Raw genomic sequence first — 7,500 nt, forward strand, 5'->3', positions numbered from 1 at the left:
GGGGGGTTCCAGGGTGCTGAGATGGCTGACATTTTGCTCCGCTCACGACGGTCACCGCGCGACGCAAGAACAGCCCAAAAACAGGCCAAAACGGCCCAAAAACGGGCCAAAACTGGCCATTTTTGGCTGCGCGAGCGAGCGGAGAGCGGCGGACAGCGAGCTAAGCGAGAGGCAGCACCGTCCCTGCTATACGAAAGCCCCATCCAGCCCTGTGCCACCCTGTAACGGACAAACTTCTAAACAAGATGTTGGATGTAATGCTTATGTCTGTCCGTTGTCTTTTGGCATGTTCATGCCTTGTACAGAATGTAAAGGGGCGGCCGAAGGCTTAATAGTCCCATTTTAGTTGGGTTGGTGGCCTCTTTAGGCTTGTAAATAAAGGTTGTGTCATGTGGACACGTTCGAGAGCTTTTCGGTCTGTAATGGACCATTTTACCCTTTGTTGTGCAACTATTCAGAGCTTGTAAAGTCTGTTTGTAATTTGCATTGTCTATGAAGTGTTTTTCGGACATGTTTGCTTGTGGATCCTGATTGAGGCGTTCTCTTCAACCCGTTCTCTCTTTTGTTGGTCCTAAGGGACAATGGGAGGCTTCGGGGAGGCTGACCTTTGCGGACGGATGCGCGAGGGTGCCGCACGCCTTAGGCAAAACCAGCTAAGGTCGTGACAGTGTGGTATCAGAGCGGGACAAGCACTCATAGAAACACTTGACATGCAAACGTGGGGGACCTAGCGGGGCTGCGTTGAGGGCAGTCAGCACACGCGCGATCGTTTGAGGGAAAACGGGCATGGAGATGTAGGGAAAAGAGTCGCTCAGAGGAGCGGGCATCTGAGATTGGCATTCAGAGGAATGGCCAACCCTTCGCGCAAGAGGCACCACGAGAACAGGCAAGCTTGGAAGAATTTGGAGCGCACAAAGGTTGGGATGGCTGAGTTTGAGCTACGGCTCAACGTTGACAACTTTACTTGATGGTGCTCAAGGCAAGCGAGGCGCTTGGCAAAGGACGAGACCATGCAAAGTGGAATGAGTTGCTCAGCGACCGAAAGAGTTGTGCAAAGCTCACAGAGGTGAGGGGAATTGCTAACTCGAAGAATTCGGTACTCATGCATGGGCTTGTATGCGGACGATGGATTGTTCGTGGCCATCCCAAGGCGGTCGAGACTCGGCGCCATGGAGCATTGAAACTTTCTCTTCGACATGCGAAGGATACGTCCGGAGGAGGCTGAAGTGTGCAACGAGTTCAGCATGTTGCTAGGCCTTGAGGGGTGCAGCGGTGGCTGTATTGACGTGGAGGCGCAATCTAGTAAGTGCGTTTGCAAGAGGCAGAACAATGCACAGTTTGTTCAGCAGATCGGAGTAGTCCAAGGGGATGGTGGTCTCCGAAACGAAGAGAGATGTTGCTCCAACGGGACAGTTATCCAGGAGGGATAAGTCTCAGCTCTCCAGAGGGAGAATCATGTGAGACGGACTTCACATGTTGAGGAGGAGTACCTCACAAACAACAACTCCACGAAGCTCGATGGACTGAGCAAGCGGCGAGGAGTCGTCGCATGATCTCGCTTGAGAGAATGCATTGGTGGATGCATTGCGAGATCAAGTGGGGGAGCGACCCAAAGCAACTCAAATGGAGGCACACTTGGAGTCGATATGGAGATCGGACTCAAGGGAGGGCTGACCCGTGGAATGGTGGGCGCGAGGGCCACCATCGACTCAATGCAGAAACGAGGAGCGGAGCAACTTGGGTGTAACTTGGCGAAGTACCCAAGCCGCATGAAGGGAGCCAGCATAGAAGTTGGAACATGGAGCAGGGGCACAGCGCTTTCCCTAGACAGAGGTCAAGGACATGAACTCTTGCAGAGGCAGGAGTAGAATCATGCTGTTCCTTGGGTCCTTCATTCTGACAGAGCGGACTCATCTTGCATGGTGCCAAAGACGAAGGGAGCTTCGGGGCACATGCACCTTATCTCGGAGGAGCATTCGATGGAGGAACTAAGGCGACTCAATTTGCGGAGGCGAAGTTGGGTACAGAAGGCCTTAGCACGGGGCAAGAGGACGCAGAGGCGGGTACTCTTGAAGAATATGCCACAGTGTTGCCATTCAAGTTGCTATGAAGGAAGCAGTGTGCAGCGGAGATTGTGCTGGTAGGGGCAGAGGCCCAGGATCCAGGCAATGGTGCACAAATTACAGCGAAGTCGGTGGACTTCGGGAGCTACTAGGCGACGGACTGTCCTAGAGCGGTGCTTCATCTAGGTGTGACCCAAGAGTGGGTGGATGAAGGTCGATTGCCAAAGGAGCGAACAAAATCGAAGGTGGAGGAGACCCTGCGATGTATTGGCAGAGGCCACACATGGAGGGTTCACAATTCGAGTTTATTCCACAAGGATCAGAATGCAATGGAGATGTCACCAGGAGGCGACATGGTGCAGCGGATCGTGGTGGAACAGTTCGTGGAAATGCGACACACACGACAAAGTCCCGTGAGGGATGAGATCATATGGAGGTATGATCGGGAGCTACTGGGAGCTCCGCTTTGGTGAACAACACGACGGCAAGAAGGGCTATGGATTCAAGGAGTGAAGGCCATGGTACCGCAGAGGCGGGTCTTCCGGGCGTGCACCGAATTTTGCATCGGATGAAAACCTTGGTCATCAGCATATGGGGGCTGGGTTCCACCAAGGGAAGAGTTCGAATGCAAGTACCAGTGAGTCCCATGAGAGGGACTTGATCATGCAGAGGTATGATCGAAGCAGCTGGAGAGTTGGACTGCTCCAGAGCTCATATTCGCTTAAGGGAGCCCGACAAGTCAGAGGACAAGGTCGAGTAAGCGAACGTTGCTACCAAGGAAGCTAAGGAGAACAGAATCGGTGCAAACCCTACAATGTGATGGCAGAGGCCATGCATGGGAGTTGCAGTCTGTCTTTCCATCGACCAAACAGACTGCTTGGAGAACACAGAGGTGTTGAAGCAGGAGGTCGAAAGGGGCGAGGAAGCAACGATGAGTCCAGAGGGACTTAGCTACCCAAAATCAAGCATTAGTTAGAATGGAGGTGGACTCAGAGGAGTGCCACGGAGACATCTCTACTGATTGTGAAGGAAAGGGATACAGAGGCGAAGCGACGGATAGTAGGGCCATGGGCATGGCAGCGCCATGGTACCGCAGAGGCGGGACTTCCGTGCAAGTCATTGATCCCTTGCTCTCACGGAGGGAGAGCGCTTGGTCGTGAAAGGGGCCGAGGAGGTGGAGCATGCAGAGGCAATCTCCAAGTACCGAGACAAGGCTGAAGGGCAGAGGCCAAGAAACTTCGTAAGACCGGTGTCAACAAGTTTCTCATCAAGATAGCCGTAAGTGAAGGACTTCGGGTCATGCAAGAGTGCACGACCAAGGAACGAAGCAGGCAGTACGTGGTGCTGTACCTTTGCTACTCAGTGGAGTAGGCGGCAGGGTTGATGGAGAAGATGGTACAACCCCAGAGGCGACCTTATCTATCAGAGAATTACTCCAAGTTGGGGTGAAAACTTCCTGCATTCCAGAAGTTCAATGGCATTGAGAAGGTGAATCACAGTAGCTAACTCAACGCAAGGAGTGCAAACACTTCAAGTGCTTCAGAAGTGTGAGCAAAGAGCAGGGGAAGGCCAGTAACCAGCTCGATGCATGAAGTACAACCTCGAGGAGGCGGGCGAAGTCAAGTAACCTTTGCCTTCTCAACTCTTAAGAGAATGGGCGAAACCGAGTACCCCAGTTCTCTTATCTATCCAGCAGAGGAGCTCTGCACAAGTTCAAAGACCCTTCGAAGATAATGGAAGACAATAGTTGTCAAAATCCTCACCAACGGTGATCAGTGCTACTGAGAGTAGATTGTCCGCTTCATTTCCCAACGAAATGCCAATCGAAAGCGGAAGTGATGCGAACCTACTTGGATGTGACAACTAACTGAAAGAAGAGTCAATGAGCAGATTTTGTGGAGGAAGGACCCAAAACTTCAGAAGTTTGCGAGGCGATGCTCGTTAAAGCTCCAACAAGCATCCACCCAGTTCAAGCAGCATGTGGAAATTTTGAGAAACTGGCGCAGTAAGAATGGTCTTTTCCTTCATTTGGTGGATCCGCAGGAATCAACGAGGATCAATACAACTCAGCCAACCCCACACCAGAGTCAGAGTCATTGGCGAGTTGAAGCAGCATGGCGGATCAAAGGTTCGACTACTCAGAAACAGCAGCGGAGAGCAGCTGGGAGCCAGGAGGCGCATTGCAGCTGGAGCGGAAGATTGAAGACTCAGCAAAGGCGAAGAGTTGCAGTGTTCACAAAGGCTTCGACGAGGACGTCGAAGAGATAAGTGGGGGAGAATGTAACGGACAAACTTCTAAACAAGATGTTGGATGTAATGCTTATGTCTGTCCGTTGTCTTTTGGCATGTTCATGCCTTGTACAGAATGTAAAGGGGCGGCCGAAGGCTTAATAGTCCCATTTTAGTTGGGTTGGTGGCCTCTTTAGGCTTGTAAATAAAGGTTGTGTCATGTGGACACGTTCGAGAGCTTTTCGGTCTGTAATGGACCATTTTACCCTTTGTTGTGCAACTATTCAGAGCTTGTAAAGTCTGTTTGTAATTTGCATTGTCTATGAAGTGTTTTTCGGACATGTTTGCTTGTGGATCCTGATTGAGGCGTTCTCTTCAACCCGTTCTCTCTTTTGTTGGTCCTAAGGGACAATGGGAGGCTTCGGGGAGGCTGACCTTTGCGGACGGATGCGCGAGGGTGCCGCACGCCTTAGGCAAAACCAGCTAAGGTCGTGACAACCCGGGGGGTTCCAGGGTGCTGAGATGGCTGACATTTTGCTCCGCTCACGACGGTCACCGCGCGACGCAAGAACAGCCCAAAAACAGGCCAAAACGGCCCAAAAACGGGCCAAAACTGGCCATTTTTGGCTGCGCGAGCGAGCAGCGAGCGGCGGACAGCGAGCGAAGCGAGAGGCATCACCGTCCCTGCTATACGAAAGCCCCATCCAGCCCTGTGCCACCCGGGGGGTTCCAGGGTGCTGAGATGGCTGACATTTTGCTCCGCTCAAGATGGTCACCGCGCAACGCAAAAACAGGCCAAAAACTGGCCAAAACGGGCCAAAACTGGCCATTTTTGGCTGCGCGAGCGAGCGGCGAGCGGCGGACAGCGAGCGAAGCGAGAGGCAGCACCGTCCCTGCTATACGAAAGCCCCATCCAGCCCTGTGCCACCCGGGGGGTTCCAGGGTGCTGAGATGGCTGACATTTTGCTCCGCTCACGACGGTCACCGCGCGACGCAAGAACAGGCCAAAAACTGGCCAAAACGGCCCAAAAACGGGCCAAAACTGGCCATTTTTGGCTGCGCGAGCGAGCGGCGAGCGGCGGACAACGAGCGAAGCGAGAGGCAGCACCATCCCTGCTATACGAAAGCCCCATCCAGCCCTGTGCCACCCGGGGGGTTCCAGGGTGCTGAGATGGCTGACATTTTGCTCCGCTCACGACGGTCACCGCGCGACGCAAGAACAGCCCAAAAACAGGCCAAAACGGCCCAAAAACGGGACAAAACTGGCCATTTTTGGCTGCGCGAGCGAGCGGCGAGCGGCGGACAGCGAGCTAAGTGAGAGGCAGCACCGTCCCTGCTATACGAAAGCCCCATCCAGCCCTGTGCCACCCGGGGGGTTCCAGGGTGCTGAGATGGCTGACATTTTGCTCCGCTCACGACGGTCACCGCGCGACGCAAGAACAGGCCAAAAACAGGCCAAAACGGCCCAAAAACGGGCCAAAACTGGCCATTTTTGGCTGCGCGAGCGAGCAGCGAGCGGCGGACAGCGAGCGAAGCGAGAGGCATCACCGTCCCTGCTATACGAAAGCCCCATCCAGCCCTGTGCCACCCGGGGGGTTCCAGGGTGCTGAGATGGCTGACATTTTGCTCCGCTCAAGATGGTCACCGCGCAACGCAAAAACAGGCCAAAAACTGGCCAAAACGGGCCAAAACTGGCCATTTTTGGCTGCGCGAGCGAGCGGCGAGCGGCGAACAGCGAGCGAAGCGAGAGGCAGCACCGTCCCTGCTATACGAAAGCCCCATCCAGCCCTGTGCCACCCGGGGGGTTCCAGGGTGCTGAGATGGCTGACATTTTGCTCCGCTCACGACGGTCACCGCGCGACGCAAGAACAGGCCAAAAACTGGCCAAAACGGCCCAAAAACGGGCCAAAACTGGCCATTTTTGGCTGCGCGAGCGAGCGGCGAGCGGCGGACAGCGAGCGAAGCGAGAGGCAGCACCGTCCCTGCTATACGAAAGCCCCATCCAGCCCTATGCCACCCGGGGGGTTCCAGGGTGCTGAGATGGCTGACATTTTGCTCCGCTCACGACGGTCACCGCGCGACGCAAGAACAGCCCAAAAACAGGCCAAAACGGCCCAAAAACGGGACAAAACTGGCCATTTTTGGCTGCGCGAGCGAGCGGCGAGCGGCGGACAGCGAGCGAAGCGAGAGGCAGCACCGTCCCTGCTATACGAAAGCCCCATCCAGCCCTGTGCCACCCGGGGGGTTCCAGGGTGCTGAGATGGCTGACATTTTGCTCCGCTCACGACGGTCACCGCGCGACGCAAGAACAGCCCAAAAACAGGCCAAAACGGCCCAAAAACGGGCCAAAACTGGCCATTTTTGGCTGCGCGAGCGAGCAGCGAGCGGCGGACAGCGAGCGAAGCGAGAGGCATCACCGTCCCTGCTATACGAAAGCCCCATCCAGCCCTGTGCCACCCGGGGGGTTCCAGGGTGCTGAGATGGCTGACATTTTGCTCCGCTCAAGATGGTCACCGCGCAACGCAAAAACAGGCCAAAAACTGGCCAAAACGGGCCAAAACTGGCCATTTTTGGCTGCGCGAGCGAGCGGCGAGCGGCGAACAGCGAGCGAAGCGAGAGGCAGCACCGTCCCTGCTATACGAAAGCCCCATCCAGCCCTGTGCCACCCGGGGGGTTCCAGGGTGCTGAGATGGCTGACATTTTGCTCCGCTCACGACGGTCACCGCGCGACGCAAGAACAGGCCAAAAACTGGCCAAAACGGCCCAAAAACGGGCCAAAACTGGCCATTTTTGGCTGCGCGAGCGAGCGGCGAGCGGCGGACAGCGAGCGAAGCGAGAGGCAGCACCGTCCCTGCTATACGAAAGCCCCATCCAGCCCTGTGCCACCCGGGGGGTTCCAGGGTGCTGAGATGGCTGACATTTTGCTCCGCTCACGACGGTCACCGCGCGACGCAAGAACAGGCCAAAAACTGGCCAAAACGGCCCAAAAACGGGACAAAACTGGCCATTTTTGGCTGCGCGAGGGAGCGGCGAGCGGCGGACAGCGAGCGAAGCGAGAGGCAGCACCGTCCCTGCTATACGAAAGCCCCATCCAGCCCTGTGCCACCCGGGGGGTTCCAGGGTGCTGAGATGGCTGACATTTTGCTCCGCTCAAGACGGTCACCGCGCAACGCAAAAACAGGCCAAAAACTGGCCAAAACGGCCCAAA

Source organism: Musa acuminata, unplaced genomic scaffold, assembly GCF_036884655.1.
Source record: "Musa acuminata AAA Group cultivar baxijiao unplaced genomic scaffold, Cavendish_Baxijiao_AAA HiC_scaffold_171, whole genome shotgun sequence".
In the NCBI taxonomy this organism is placed as follows: domain Eukaryota; kingdom Viridiplantae; phylum Streptophyta; class Magnoliopsida; order Zingiberales; family Musaceae; genus Musa; species Musa acuminata.